Here is a 16,708-nt window from a genome sequence, read left to right as displayed (position 1 = left end):
ATGACAGAGTCTTTTCCAACAGATCAGGAATATCAGTATCAGCATTTTTAAAACACTCATCACACTTGGCAGCATCTGTAGGGAAATAAACAGTTAATATTTCTGGTCAATAACATGGGACTTCCCAACATTAACACTTACTGTGCAAATAAAGGAATGTTTGCATTCCCAGAACTAGTGTAAATTACCCAAGCAACCAGCACGTACATAAAATTAAAGAGAAAGATAATAACAAAATAACTTTCAATTTTATATCTGTATATCCCCTTGATTCATCTAAGTTTAATTATTCCTTTCAGATCACCACCTTAACTACTTTTATTTTCCCACAGAATCCCTACAGTATGGAAGTAGGCCATTTTGCCCATCTAAATAGCATCCCACCCGATCCCTGTAACTTTGCATTTCCCAGGGCTAATCCATCAAGCCTGCACATCTCTGAACAATCTATTACAGTCAATCCAACTAACCTGCATACTTTTGGACAGTGGGAGGAAACAGACACGGGGAGAACGTGCAAACTCCACACAGTTGGTTGCCTGAGGGTGGGATCGAACTTGGCTCCCTGGTATTGTGGGGCAGCAGTATTTACCACTGGGCCACTGTGCCACCGTACCACCCAAGTTTTGCATACAGTTGTCATGTTTGTTCCTCATCTTTATTTCCATTCTCTCTATTTCCAGGGGAACGTAGAGTAGGAACAAGTGAGAGGGTGATATTGCTCAGAGAATGTTCCGTCACTGGTCAGAATGGGATTGGGGCAAGAGAGCTGATGAAATGGAACTGTGAGCTAGTCTGGATAGATACATGAGGGAAGAATAGAGAAACTCTGCTGGTCTGGTAACATCTGTGAAGAGAGAAACAGAGTTACAATTTCAGGTCCAGTTTTGTAGAGGAGTCAGTGGCACCAAAACATTAACTCTGCTTTCTCTTCACTGATGCTGCCAGACTTGTTGAATTTGTCCAGGAATTTTGCTTTTGAGCCTGTGTTGTCCCGTTGTCAGCTGTGATAAAGTGGGAGAAGTTGGGATAGACAGAGAGTGCAAGAATGGTTATAAACAGGAAAAAGACACTGCAAGGTCAAGCATACAGGGAATCCCGCAAACAGTGTGGTAGAAGATTAGCAAGCACACACTGACTAGATTCCATGTGTGCATTTGTTCAGAAATATCACCTTCCAAACAAATGATAATCCCAAGGATTGGCTGCAAAGAGGTTTACAAGGATCTGACCTCTCCTTCATCCCACCCATTCCAAAAACGTAAGTTCATTCATTTCCTTATTTCCAGTTCAGAATCTGTACCAAATGCAAACAAATAAAAATAGTGAGCCATCTCACAGACAATCAAAAAAGCTTTGATGTCTGATACGTGCCAACTGGGTGGAAAGAGTAAGTTTTGATGGAATATAGTCTATTCCATTTTATTATAGGAAGTATTTGGCTAAGGAGTATTCAAGGTGTTGGTCATAGGACAAATAATGCGGCTTACTTGTACAGATGATTGATTTGATTCATTATTGTATCATGCACCTGGGTACAGTGATAAGTTTAGTTTTGCATGCAGTACAAGCAGATCATACCATACAAAGGTCACAAGGTGATAGAACAGAGTGAGGAATACAAGGTTACAGCTGCACAGGAGGTGTACAAAAAGCAAGATCAACATTAGATCTGAAATTTGAGAGATCCGTTCAAAAATTCAGTAACAGCAGGGAAAAAGCTGTTCTTGAACCTGTTGTTACATGTTTAAGCTTTTGTACCTTCTGCCTGACAGAAGAGGCTGGAAGAGGTTATAGTTTGCACAGTTTCCATTGAAAAATTGACTCAGCTGTAAAAGCAGAATGGTGTTGTCCCATGAATGTAAGTACAGAACTTCAGGAGCTGTGTCCTAGAGAGTCTGTCAGATTAACTCTTCCCCACACCCATCTGCCCTCCCACTGAGGCGATCGTGGGGGAATGGAGATGTACAGTTGGACAGTGTCACTACAAATGCCAAACATTTCAATTCCGAACAGCTGAATAAACAAATACTAGGATACTGTTCTGAATATTGGCAGCAGGCGGAGTGTGCTGGAGTTGTGTGATGTCATATATTTTGCAAAACCGTTGTGACGCCTCAGTAGAATTAGTAACACAGACAACCCCAGCCATTGCTTCACATGTAAATTTGCGCTTCTAAAAAATGGAGATTGGCTTTATTTGTGGTTCTAGCAGGAAGAGAGCTCTTTATTGAATTGAATATCCTTTATCGACACGTACATTCAAAATAAAATAAAGTGTGCACTGTTGCTTGTATGTAAGTGCCGTTGACAGAATAGAATAAACAAAGATAACTTAAAAAGAGTGCAACTTCCCCCCTTTGCTGCTATACCACTGCCAGAGTCCCACTCCAGCTCACATTATTCCGCTGAGAGCATCTTGCTCTGGGCTGCACCAGTCGGCACCACACTGCTGTCAGGGGCCGGCTCCATGTGGAAAACAAGATTCCCGCTCCGGGCCTGAAAGTGCTGCCCGACCGCTAGTACCCACCTCCGCCGCTCTGGAGCCCATCGAAGCCGCCTCCCAGCCGTCTTGGCCACCAATCACTGTGGGGATCAGCCCCACAATGCCCCGGGGGTGCATCCCCCCACCCTTGGTCCCCTCCGCCACTCTGGGGACTCGGCCCCTGTCTGGGACTTGTTCCAACCCACATCGGATCCCACAACGTCTCCCTGGCCCATGCTCACTCTGTTGCTGCTGCAGGACAAAGCCCCACGCACCCAGCTCCCACCCGGTCACTGGAAAACTGGGCGAATGGATCTGCTCAGATAGATCATAATCTTGAAAGCAGGGCTTCCTACAGTGAGGCTGGAATGTAAACCCAGGCCACAGTGGAGAAAGTGCCTAACCTTGAGCGTGACTAATTGAGAAGGCAGGATTTGCACTCGAGTATTATTTCAATATTTAGACCCACTACTGCAGGCATATCCTGTAGGCACATCTTGTAAGCACATCCCCATTGGCACATCCTGTCGGCACATCCCTGTGGGCACATGCCGATAGGCACATCCTGTAGGCACACCCCTATGGTCACATCCCCATAAGCACATCCTGTAGGCACATCTCTATCAACATATCCTGTAGGCACGTCCCTATAGGCACATCCTGTAGGCACATCCCTGTAGGCACAATCTATAGGATCATTCTGTAGGCTCACCCTTAGGCACATTCCTGTAGGCACATCCCTATAGGCACATCCCTATAGCCACATCCTTTAGGTATATCCTGTAGGAACTTCCCTATAGCACATCCCTGTAGGCACATCCCTATAGGCACACCCCTATAGGCACATCCTGTAGGCACATTCCTATAGTCACATCCTGTATGCACATCCCTGTAGGCACATTCTATAGGATCATTCTGTAGGCTCATCCTATAGGCATATCCCTGTAGACACATCCCTATTGGCACATTCCTGTAGGCACATCCCTATAGGCACATCCCTATAGCCACATCCTTTAGGTATATCCTGTAGGAACTTCCCTATAGCACATCCCTGTAGGCACATCCCTATAGGCACACCCCTATAGGCACATTCCTATAGTCACATCCTGTATGCACATCCCTGTAGGCACATCCCTATAGGCTCATCCTGTAGGCAGATCCCTCTAGGCACATCCATGTATGCACATCCTATCTGCACATTCCTATAGGCACATCCTGTAGGCACATCCTTATAGGCACATCCCTGTAGGCACATCCCCATAGGCACGTCCTTCCATCACTTTCTCTACCAGTTACTTATCCAGCTTCACTGAACCCATCTCTTATAAGCTCCTAAAGTGGGAATTCATCAGAGGTTTGGCAAAAGAATGTTACTTAACGAGTACAGTTGTCAACTCAAATATATGAAAATAGACTCAGCTGTTTTAGCTCTTATCTAAGGCCTTTGGCTCTTTGCTTTTCTAAACAGTCAGAGATCATCAAATGCCATCCTGATTTGTAAATAAACATATGCTTCTAGTTTCATGTCTGTCACATCCATATAATGTACTAAATAAAAATAATTCTTCAATAATTCATGCCTGGAAATGAGTTGAATTACTTTCTAGTAAAATTAAATGTGCACTGGTAAGCTGGTGTGACCTATATATCAAAATCTACGCTAGGGAAAGTACTGGTAAATAAATTGAAGTAAGAATGGTTGTCACATGAACTCCAGACTTGTAAGAATTACTTTCTTGGCATTAACAGATGAAAGAGCAAATCAATATTTTAGAGAAAAAAAAATGTGCTGTAAGGGAAATAAAGTTTGGTCCAATTTGTTCACTCGTGGAAACTACTAAAATGCACAAAGGTCAGGGAAAGGAATCCTCCCACAGCAGGACGGGGTGTGAGGTGATGCATTGAAGTTTTAAGATCTGTATTGTACCATTTTTATTCCACTCACACTCACCAGTGGGGTTCGAGGTTGGAGGAGTTGGAGCTTTTTGCCTGCCCATGAAGAACGACTTGGAACTTAATGCTGAACCAGAAAGATTGCTAGTCATACGTTCTGAATTCACCATAGATGTGACCAAAAGCAAAGTGACATTTCTTCACTGACTGCAAAATATCTCACCCCTAACCACAAGCTGTTAAAGATCAAACAGGACTGTGTAATTTTAATTGTACTGCAGTGCGTATTCCAGCAGAGAGACTGGTGGATAATTGCTAATCATTCATCTCATTAACGTTAAGTCCTGCCATGCTTCATGAATCTGTTTCAGAGCAACTTGTGTATGACCTTGTTGTCAAGGAACAATGGTACAAAGATTTGAGATTTACTCTGAGTACAGAGACAATGATGTTTACAGAATGACCTTTCACAAGTGCTGAACAATAGCTGTTCATTCACATGGTCGTGCATTACCTGCGGGTGAGCTGCAGAGCTGGCTCATATCCCAGAAAGGTGACCAGTGTGGATGAAAAATGCTGGGCTACAGGTGAAGACAGTTGTGTTAAGAAGTGTGACATGGATACTTGCACTTTACGCTCAAAATATTTCTTGTTTTGAACAGAACCTACTTTGACTGAAATTGGCTAAATTCACAAGGCCGAGGGGATGTGACATCAGTTGCACAATTCTACGCAGCAAGATTTATCAGGTAAGGATGACGGTTTTGCGTGAGCAAGTGAAGAAGTTGGTGAGATTATTTACTTTTTTGCACTGTGATTTTATTTTGTTTCAGTCTTCGGCACAAGAATCATATCTGCATGATTGCATCCCACTTTTGTACGTTGAAGATCAATAGTTAGAATTGAACAACAACTTACATTCCCCTAGTGTCTTCTGTGCAGTCAAATATCCTGAGGTCCTTCACCAAACTTGGATACCAAATGTGTCATGACACATAAAAGGATATTTGGACAGGTGACCAAAAGCTTGGCCAAAGGTCTTAGTCTTAAGGAGTGAAGGATGAGGAAGAGAAAGAAAGGTAGAGGGATTAAGGGAAAGAAGTGGTGGAATGTGTGGAGACATATGCAGATCCTGAAAGTTTACTTTCATTCGGTTGGGGTTCAACAAGGTATTTATGCAAAACTTTCACTCCACATGTTGAGTGGGTGATGGAAGGTCCCTTGACAAGGTAACTTGACCATGGTCTGTGGAAAGCTTACTCATCTAAAACTGGCCTTTGCTTTTCTGTCTTTTAGTCTATTCACCTCGCTAAGGATTCGAACATGAACATGTTCCTTGCATTTTAATTCCCTGAATGTGCAAATGTTCTGCATTTATTGGAATAACAATGGAATTGTCTGAACCACTGAACCATGCACAGTTGGAACATTATGTTTCTAGGAGCCTCAAAGTGAAACAAACTCAGACATTTGCAAGAGCTGATCCAAAACTCTCTAGTCAAGTCCAAAATGACCTGATGCTGCGTAAAATACTGACTTTTCTTGCTACTTTCAAAGAAGGAGATAACTACATCTACTGAAAGCTCTACTACCCAATACCTGCTAATTTAAGAATAGTACTATTTTTGCAGTCATTGCAAAGTTTTTTTTTAAACTAAATGAAAGCTGGTTCAGTGGCTAGCACTGCTGCCTCACAGTATCAGGGCCCTGGGTTCAGTTTCACCCTGGGTGACTGCAAATGTGGAGTTTGCATATTCTCCCCATGTCTGTGAAGGTCTTTTCCAGGTGCTCCAGTTTCCTCCCTCAGTCCAAAGATGTGCAGGTTAGGGTGGACTGATTATGCTAAATTGCCCGTAGTGTTCAACGATGTGTAGGCTAGATGGCTGAGCCATGGGAAATGCAGGGTTACAGAAATGGATGGGATGATCTTCAGAGGATTGGTGTGGAGTCAATGGGCCGAATGGCTTGCTTTCACACTGCAGGGATTCTGTGGTTCTTGAATACAGTTAGCACCATTCCTCAGCTGACAGATTAGGAATCATATCTGAGGGAAGCAGAAGGAGGCAAGTTCTCATTCTTGGCTTGAAAACAGGGGTGCTTGTTCGTACAGGGATCAATATAGAAAAGTTTTTTTCAGTCTCTGCTGTCGTAATTGTTTCTTGTATTAACTTCACTGCTTAAACACATGGCATTCTTCTAGATTTTTGGAACATGGGCATCACTTACAAGGCTAGCATTTGTTGCTTGATATACCTTCAAACTGGGTGACCTACTCGGCCCTTTCAGAGTTAACCGCATTACTGTAAGACACGTAGACCAGACTGGGTAAGAATGATAGATTTCTTCCTCTAAAGGGCATTGTGCTGTTTGTTCAGTTCTTGAGCCAAAGTGAATAACTTCAATCCCACATTATACTCCATCTGTTGTATTTTTGCCCACTCGCGTAAGCTGCTCATTTCAATCTGCAGTAATATAAAACAAAGAACTGCAGATGCCAGAGAATGAAACAAAAACAGAAATTACCGGCAAGCTGATTCCTGATGACAAGTCACTGGATCTGAAACGTTAACACTGATTTCTACTCACAGATGCTGCCAGACCTACTGAGTTTCACCAGCACGTTACATTTTTATATCCTTATATGCTTCCTTATTATGTCATCTTTACAATTTACCTCCTCACCTATATTGGTGATTTCTGCAAATTTAGCCACCGTGCCTTCAACCACCTCATCCAAGTTACTGATATAAATTGTAACATGCTGAAAGGCCAGCATTTACCCACTCATCACTTTCTGCAATTTGAAAAAGACGCAGTGTCATAGAAATATAAAGTTGTTAACAGCACAGACAAGGGCCATTTGGCTCAAGGTGCTAGCTCTATTATTTAGGGCCAATCATTTACCTCGCCCCCCTTATCTTTGTATGCCATTTCTGTGTATTAATCATCCAACACCCTCATGAATGCTTCAGTTGAACCTACCTCCAACACATTTCCAGGCAGTGCGTTCCGCCTAACTTCTCACTGAGTGAAAAAGTTTTTTCTTACGTCATGCTTGCTTCATTTGCACATTACGTTCAAACCAAGTTCTCTCATTCCTTTTTCCTTTTACAGTTGGGGATAGCTTCTGTGTCCATGATTTTGAAAACCTCTATCTGATCCCATCTCCACCTTCTTTTCTCTAGGAAGAAGAGATCCAACTTCTTCAATCTATCCTCACCAATGAAGTTTCTCCATTTAACATCCCCCCAGTTTCGTGCCAGCCAATCTGCTATCCATGCTAGTACATTACCCAGAATACCATGAGCTCAGACCTTGCACAGTAATGTTTTAAATGTAGTCTTTTCAATTGCCTTGGAATTCCAAGTACTGTACGCCAGCAGTTCTTCCTTTATCCACACCAAATACCATTTTTGCAAAGAATTTCAATAAATTAGTTAAAAATGACTTCTTTTCACAGACCCATGCTAACTGTTCCTAATCACCTGATTTTTTTCCAAGTGCCCAGTGAAAATGTCTTTAAGTGGTTGCTTCTAACACATTCCCAGCACCAGATGTTAAGCTAAATAGTCTGTGTTCCTGTCTTCTGCCTCCCCCACTTCTTAAATATTTGTAACTTTCCAATCTCATGGGTCTTTTCCAGGATCCAGCTAAGATTTTGGAAGATTAACATTGATGCATCTCCTGCCTCATTCGCCTTTTAGGATCCTGGGATGAAGTCTATCAGAACTCCGAGACTTATTCACCTGCAGCTCCGTCAGTTTGCTCACTAATGCTTCCCCGGTCATTATAAATTCACACTGTTCCTCTCTTCCTTCAACTTCCTGATTTACAGTTATTGCTGGGTGTTTTTTGTATTCTTTATTGTGAAGACTGAAGTGCAGTGTGGCCAGAGCATAAGCCTGGACACCCCTGGATTATTAGTCTGGTGGTTTCAACACAAAGTCACCAATTCCCACTGTATATTTTGCAGAAGCTACGACACAGTGCAATAATGCAGATATGCTCTTTTGAGCTTATTGGAATGTCCCTGTCACCAAACACCATTTAAATTGCCATTAACCTTCAGGAGCTTAGAAATGAAAGTAGAAAGTGCTGGAGAAACTCAACAGGTCTGGCAGCATCTGTGGAGAGAGACACAGATTTAATCTTTCATGTTAGACATGACTGCTGAGATTAGTTTTGATGAAGAGTCATTCCAAAGAAGATCATACTGGACTCAAAACGTTAGTTCTGTTTCTGTCCCCACAGATACTGCCAGACCTGCAGAGTTTCTCTCGTACTTTCTGCTTTTATTTTAAATCTCAGTGTCTGCAGTACTTTTGTTTTTATTCAGAGGTTGCAACATCTTTATTGTTGTAACATCCTCAGTCTGAAGTGCAGTTGCAGGAAGGAGATTTGTGCATGTGGAGTTGTTTTTAACCAGAAAATGCTTCTATGGTTAGCAAATAAAATCAGTTTCTTACTTACAGAATATATGAATGGAATAAATATAAGTGAAGAAAACTTTTTCTTTGGTTACATGTCCTGCTATTTTGTTCTATGGCCTAGAGAAATGCTCTAGGATGTTTTTACCACATTAGGTATGCTGTATGAATCGATATTGTTATTGATTACTAACACTGCAGTTGATCTTTTGATTGTATCATTAATGACACTGTATGCTATCTCAGTAACTATATTCGTGATGGGAATCAGAAATGGTAAGATTGTTTCCTGCTGTGAAATCAATCTGCTGGAAACTAGACTGAACTGAGGCAGAATTATTTCGCTAACACAAGGTCCTTTCTTCCTTTACGAGACTGTTTCTCATATCCACTTGTCTGTAGTTGCATCTGCATAAGACTAAGAGCATTGTGAAGAAAGATTTGCATTTCATATCAAACCTTTCACAACCATCAGATGTTCTCAAGTGCTAACTACCAATGATCCACTTTTAGAAGTGCAGTCACTGATATAATGGAGAACGAGCAATGTCTGCACAGCAAGATTCCACAAACAACACCGTGGTAATGACCAGGCATTCTGTTTTATTTAATTGAGGGAATTTGTGTTGTCTGGGGCACCAGATGTGACTTGCCTGCTTTTTATTTAAAATAATGTCACTAAAGATGACTGGTCCTGTAAGATGGGCACTACATTGTGCTAAAGATACATCTAAGATTTTACGCAAAAGTGGTCACCCAGCAGAGAAAGCAGGCATCTCAGAGCTGAAAGTGAGTTTTGGGCGGAAGAACGTGAGAAGTTTTGTGTCTTCCAACTTCATGAAAAGACCTGCTGTTAGTGAGTAGCCATCCAGTATAAGGGACCTCCTATGTGTGTAATCCTATCTTCTCAACAGCTGTGTTTATCTTACGTTTTGAGAGGGAAAAAAAACCTTTTGTGTATTACACACAGAGGCTGGGGATGTTGCAGGAGTTTACAAAGTGCTTGGTTAATTGCATAAGCAAATCCTGAAGGACAGTTTAAAACCTTGTGTGATATGAAGTCTTGATTGGGAACCTCACTACCTACCCTTCACCTAATTTAACTGTTTGTCTTTATCTGTTGATCATTATCCTCTGTGACCTACAGGAAGTGCAATAATAACTAGTTCACATCAACCTCTGTGTAATAGAGATAATGGGAACTGCAGTTGTTGGAGAATCCGAGATAACAAGGTGTGGAGCTGGATGAACACAGCAGGCCAAGCAGCATCAGAGGAGCAGGAAGGCTGACGTTTCGGGCCTAGACCCTTCTTCCCGAAATGTCAGCCTTCCTGCTCTTACGATGCTGCTTGGCCTGCTGTGTTCACCCAGCTCGACACCTTGTTATCTAGCCTCAGTGTTATTATGGGTATGTCAGCTCGGTGTGGCCCTTTTGGGCATTTATTGTCACAATAACTGAGTCTATCCATCGTGTTAAAGGTTTTAAAAGTCATCCTGTTTACAAACTGCTTCATGGTCATGTGTGTGAGAGGTTGTGCCTTGAGTGTGTTTGATGCTGATCGCTGCTGAAGTCTGGGGTAGGACCAGTAGCTCAGTGGTTAGCAGCACTGTCTTGCAGTGTGAGGGTAATGGGTTCAATTCTATGTGTGGAGCTTGCCTGTTCTCCCCCTGTCTATGTGGGTGCCGCCCAGGTGCTCTGGTTTCCTCCCACAATCTAAAGATGTGCAGGGCAGATGGATTGACCACGCTAAATTGAATAGAACAGCTTTTATCGTCACATGCACTCAACTGAGTGCTGTGAAAAATTTGGAATGTTGCCTCTTGATGCCATCTTAGGTATGGAGAGTTTAAGTGTTGGTACAGGATTGAAATAGTAGAAAAAATAGACTACCATGGGAACGCAGAATTTTAAAAATTCCAAAAGGATAATAAAAAGTATCTTTAAAATATACGAGTTATAGTCCTTTTCCACTGAGTCTGTACCAACTGGGCTTCAGAACACAAGGCATTGCTGTCCGCACATGCATACCACCATCCAGGAGTCGAGGCCCCAGACAGCCCATGCTCTCTCTGCTCCCTGCTCCGGGCTCCATCCCCATAAGTCAGCTCCCAGCTTAGCCCGCGCTCCCTCTGCTTCCCGCTCTGAGCTCCATCCCCATAAGTCAGCTCCCAGCTCGGCCTGTGCTTCCTCTGCTTCCTGCTCTGAGCTCCATCCCCATAAGTCAGCTCCCAGCTCGGCCCGCGCTCCCTCTGCTTCCCGCTCTGAGCTCCATCCCCATAAGTCAGCTCCCAGCTCGGCCCGCGCTCCCCCTGCTTCCCGCTCTGAGCTCCATCCCCATAAGTCAGCTCCCAGCTCGGCCCGCGCTCCCTCTGCTTCCCGCTCTGAGCTCCATCCCCATAAGTCAGCTCCCAGCTCGGCCCGCGCTCCCTCTGCTTCCCGCTCTGAGCTCCATCCCCATAAGTCAGCTCCCAGGTCAGCCCGTGCTCTTTCTGCTCCCTGCTCTGAGCTCCATCCCCATAAGTCAGCTCCCAGCTCGGCCCGCGCTCCCTCTGCTTCCTGCTCTGAGCTCCATCCCCATAAGTCAGCTCCCAGCTCGGCCCGCGCCCCCTCTGCTTCCCGCTCTGAGCTCCATCCCCATAAGTCAGCTCCCAGGTCAGCCCGTGCTCTCTCTGCTCCCTGTTCTGAGCTCCATCCCCATAAGTCAGCTCCCAGCTCGGCCCGCGCCCCCTCTGCTTCCCGCTCCGGGCTCCATCCCCATAAGTCAGCTCCCAGCTCAGCCCACGCTCCCTCTGCTCCCCACTCCGAGCTCCATCCCCATAAGTCAGCTCCCAGCGCGGCCTGCGCTCCCTCTGCTTCCTGCTCTGAGCTCCATCCCCATAAGTCAGCTCCCAGCTCAGCCCACGCTCCCTCTGCTCCCCACTCCGAGCTCCATCCCCATAAGTCAGCTCCCAGCTCGGCCCGCGCTCCCTCTGCTTCCTGCTCTGAGCTCCATCCCCATAAGTCAGCTCCCAGCTCGGCCCGCGCTCCCTCTGCTCCCCACTCTGAGCTCCATCCCCATGACTTAGCTGCCAGCTTGGCCCGCGCTCCCTCTGCTCCCCACTCCGAGCTCCATCCCCATGACTTAGCTGCCAGCTTGGCCCGCGCTCCCTCTGCTCCCCACTCCGAGCTCCATCCCCATGACTTAGCTGCCAGCTTGGCCCGCGCTCCCTCTGCTCCCCACTCCGAGCTCCATCCCCATGACTTAGCTGCCAGCTTGGCCCGCGCTCCCTCTGCTCCCCACTCCGAGCTCCATCCCCATGACATAGCTCCCAGCTTGGCCCGCGCTCCATCCGCTCTGGGGTCCGGCCTTGACTTGCTTCCGGGACCATCTCCAGAGTCTGTTCTCCGCTCCCTCCAGTTCAGGCATTTTAAGAACTTAAATGTTTGTGGGCGGAGGCGTGGGTGACAGAGTGGGTGAGAAAAATTGCAACAAAGAGGGGAATAAAGAAAGAGAAAGGAAAAGGAAGTGAAGAACAGCAGAGTTCTAGCTGGAGTGTCTTACCCTGCTGCCATCTTGCTCAGGAAGCTTGTCCAGGGATATGCAGCTCGGTGGGTTATCCATGGGATGTGTGGGATCACAGGGATAAAGTAGCAGTTTGGGTCTGGATGGGGTACTTTTCTGAGAGTTGGTGGGGACGCAATGGGCTGAATGGTCTGCATCCACACTGTAGGGATTCTGTTAACGTCTCTGCTTGTATCCCCCTCTCTGTCCCATTTAGAGTCATAGGATAGTATAGTAGAGACCCTTCAGCCCATCAAATCCATATCACCAAAGCTACCCTGGATCTACTTGGCTCCCTGCCTATTGTCTTCTTCCAGACAAAGGATAATTCCTTGAAAACTACAAAAATCTTTCTAATCCCAGATTATTGATACACATAAATTAATTAGATATTATGGAGTACAGAGTAAAATTCCATAAGTAGCTGATGATATCAAACTTGGAGGTCTCACTAACATCTGAAGATGGAGTAAGACTCCAAAAGCTTGTGTTTTCAAATGAAACTGTAATCTGGTGTCGTGTGACTCCTGATCTTGTCCACCCCAGTCCAACACTGGCGCCTCCACATCATGTCTGAAACAAGCACAGAGCATGCTGGAGAAACTCAGCAAGTCTGACAGTATCTGTGGAGAGAGAAACAGAATTAATATTTTGAGTCCAGTATGATTCCTCTTCAAAACATGATATCAAGGATGAGGATTGTATCATTTGATTGAAACCAGCCAAGCATAGACTGACATACTGGGCAGGCAACCAGCAGATGGAGTTTAGCATAGAAGTGTAGCGCTGATGCATTTTGGAAAAAGGAACAAGGAGAGGAAATACAGACTTCATTATCTGATCTGATCTTATCTGATCACAGATGGTTAAATAGTGCTTGATTGCTTTATGATGGGGTTGTGAGTCAAGGGATTGACTCTTGACCCTTGGAGAGAAAATGCCAGTGACAGATTAGACATGCCGCTTCTTGCTATGACTGCATATGTATTCAAACTCATCTTAAGTTCTAAGATGTTTTAAGTCATGCAAGTAAATTGTTTGAATTTAGAACTATGTCTGCATTACTGTGAGGTAAAGAATACGTTTAGCAATAAATTCAAACACAGAAGGATGGATTGTAGTTAAAGAGTGGCCATGATGACAGTCTTAAAAGAGGAGAGAGAAATTGAGAGGCAGAGAGTTTTAGGGAGAGAACTTAGGAAGCAGATGGCTGAAGACAGAGTTATTATTTATTTGAGAAGGTTGCAGGGATGCACGGGATTTGGGAGTTGGAAGCATACGGCATTATTAGGTGGTTACAAACCCGAAGGTTGCAGGAACAGCAACTCATATTCCGCCTGGGAACCCTGCAGCCTAATGGTATCAATGTGGACTTCACCAGTTTCAAAATCTCCCCTTCCCCAACTGCATCCCTAAACCAGCCCAGTTCGTCCCCTCCCCCCACTGCACCACACAACCAGCCCAGCTCCTCCACTCCACCCACTGCATCCCAAAACCAGTACAACCTGTCTCCGCCTCCCTAACCTGTTCTTCCTCTCACCCATCCCTTCCTCCCACCCCAAGCTGCACCCCCATCTACCTACTAACCTCATCCCACCTCCTTGACCTGTCCGTCTTCCCTGGACTGACCTATCCCCTCCCTACCTCCCCATCTATACTCTCTCCACCTATCTTCTTTTCTGTCCATCTTCGGTCCGCCTCCCCCTCTCTCCCTATTTATTCCAGAACCCTCACCCCATCCCCCTCTCTGATGAAGGGTCTAGGCCCAAAACGTCAGCTTTTGTGCTCCTGTCATGCTGCTTGGCCTGCTGTGTTCATCCAGCCTCACATTTTGTTGACAAGGCTGGAAAGGCAGGAGGCCATCCAGGGATTTGAACACCAGGGCTCGAGTTTAACATTTTGAGATGTATTGTAAAATAACTGTTGGGTGGCCTGAAGCTTATGGTGAGTGAAGTGCAGGAGAACATTGAATTAATTACATCTAGATGTGACAAGGGATGGATGAAGGTTTCAGTGGCAGATGAGCTGAGGCAGAGATGAAGGTGAAATATCTCCAGGTGATAAATTCCTTCCATAATTTCATTTATCATAGGGATGTAATAAATGGATAATTGGGCATAATTAAAATGGGCTGGTTAATGAGAAAAGCACGTTTGATGAACCTGTGAGAGTTTTTGGGTATGTTATGAACAATACTGATGCAAGGACATTGGTGAATGATGCATATTTGGGCTTTTAGAAGTCTCTTGATAAAGTCCCCCATAAAAGGCTTGTTTGCAAAATCAAAATACATGCGATTGGAGGTAATTTATTGGCTTGGATTAAGGATTGGCTTACTGGTAGGAATCAGAGAGTAGGAATAAATGGGTTATTGTTGCATTGGTGAATAGTGGGGAACTAAAAAGATCAGGACTTGGGCTCCAACAATTCACAAAATGGATCAATTTGGACATGGAGACTGAATGTAAAACTGCAAACTTTTTATCAACCAGCACTTGTTTAAGCAGGAGTGTGCTGGCGGCACAAAGACTTCAGTTGATAAAGAGGTCCATACAATCAATGTAAACACACACACTAAGTAATAGAAACATAATGCAGGGGTACGCACATCACTGTTCTTTATTTACAGCATAATTCACTTCAATAAGAATGCAACTTTGTCTTAAATAAAACTTTCCAGCAGAGAGCCTTCTCACTCACATGCTTAACTGACTACTCAGACACCACAGAAATCGTGTGAAAAAGGTAAACCTCTGGCATTTGAGGTGTATAATTTTTTGCCAGCTTATCGAGATGGTCGGTTCATTTACGATGCCAGTTAAAACAACGTTTGCTGTATTTCCAAGGCTAAATGGGAATGCCTGTTGTGAGGAAGATCCGAAAGGCTTCAAGAAGATTTGGACAGACTTACTAAATGGGCAAGAAAATGGCAAATGGATTATAATGATGAAAAATATGATGTTATCCACTTTGGTAAGTAGAACAGATGCGCAGAGTATTTGTCAGAGGGACATGCTGGCAAACGGGACAAGATCAGATTAGAGTGTTTGGCTGGCATGGACGAGTTAAACTGAAGGGTCTTATAACTCAGTGACTCTATGAGGGCATGCCCAGCAATTCAGTTGAATTTTACAAGCAGGCCAGGTATGTAGATGAAGGTAGTCCCGTTGACGTCATTTGTATGGATTTTCACAAAGCCTTTGACGAAGTCCCACAAGTGTGTCTGGTAAAGAAGGTAAAAACACATGGGATACAAGGCAACTTGGCAGGTTGGGCCCAACACTGGCTTAGTGACAGGAGACAGAAGGTGATGATAGAAGTCTATCTGTGTGAATGGTGTCAAGTGACATATCAAATGAATCAGTGCTGGGTCCCTTATTGTTCATGATAAATACTGTGGAAGAAAGTATGCTGGGAGATAGTAAGCAAGTTTGCAGATGACTTGGAGATTGGCTGGATGGTTGATAATGAAGAAGAAGATATTAGGTTACAGGAGCATATAAATGGATTGGTCGGATGGGTGGGACAATGGCAGTTGGAATTTAGCTGTGATGAATGTGAGGTGATGAACTGAGGAAGAACTAACAAGACAACGGAGTACTCAATAAATGGCAGGACACCAGGAAGCTGAGTGGAACAGAGGGGTCTTGAGGTGCTAGTCCACTCCACTGATCCCTAAAGGTAGCAGGATAAGTTAATAGAGTAGTTAAGAAGGCATAAGGGATCCTTGCCTTTATTATTCGTGGCTTGGATAATAAGAGTAATGAGGTTATGTTGGAGCTGTACTGAACTTTGTTTAGGCCAAAACTGGAGTACTGTGTACAGTGATAATGGGAACTGCAGATGCTGGAGAATCCAAGATAACAAAGTGTGGAGCTGGATGAACACAGCAGGCCAAGCAGCATCTCAGGAGCACAAAAGCTGACGTTTTGGGCCTAGACCCTTCATTAGAGAGGGGGATGGGGAGAGGGAACTGGAATAAATAGGGAGCGAGGGGGAGGCAGACCGAAGATGGAGAGAAAACAAGATAGGTAGAGAGGAGAGTATAGGTGGGGATGTTAGGGAGGGGATAGGTCAGTCCAGGGAAGATGGACAGGTCAAGGAGGCGGGATGAGGTGGTAGGTAGGAAATGGAGGTGTGGCTTGAGGTGGGAGGAAGGGATGGGTGAGAGGAAGAACAGGTTAGGGAAGCAGAGACAGGCTGGGCTGGTTTTGGGATGCAGTGGGGGGAGGGGATGAGCTGGGCTGGTTTTGTGATGCAGTGGGGGGAGGGGAAGAACTGGGCTGGTTTTGGGATGCAGTAGGGGAAGGGGAGATTTTGAAGCTTGTGAAGTCTACATTGATACCATTGGGCTGCAGGGT

At 44.7% G+C, this 16,708-nt stretch overlaps 1 protein-coding gene across 3 annotated transcripts in view; it reads left to right on the top strand.

The window, feature by feature from the left end:
• Nucleotides 1-16,708, top strand: part of bmpr1ba (bone morphogenetic protein receptor, type IBa) — a 466,435-nt gene that overhangs the window by 142,741 nt on the left and 306,986 nt on the right. For all 3 annotated transcript variants that reach the window (XM_059649546.1, XM_059649318.1, XM_059649359.1), the window contains exon 2: nucleotides 5,041-5,127. The gene's annotated coding sequence lies outside the window, so the exon portion shown is untranslated. The remainder of the gene's footprint in view (nucleotides 1-5,040; nucleotides 5,128-16,708) is intronic.

This window comes from Stegostoma tigrinum, chromosome 1 (genome assembly GCF_030684315.1).
Source record: "Stegostoma tigrinum isolate sSteTig4 chromosome 1, sSteTig4.hap1, whole genome shotgun sequence".
Taxonomy (NCBI): Eukaryota; Metazoa; Chordata; class Chondrichthyes; order Orectolobiformes; family Stegostomatidae; genus Stegostoma; species Stegostoma tigrinum.
This window is presented reverse-complemented; position numbering and strand designations above follow the sequence as displayed.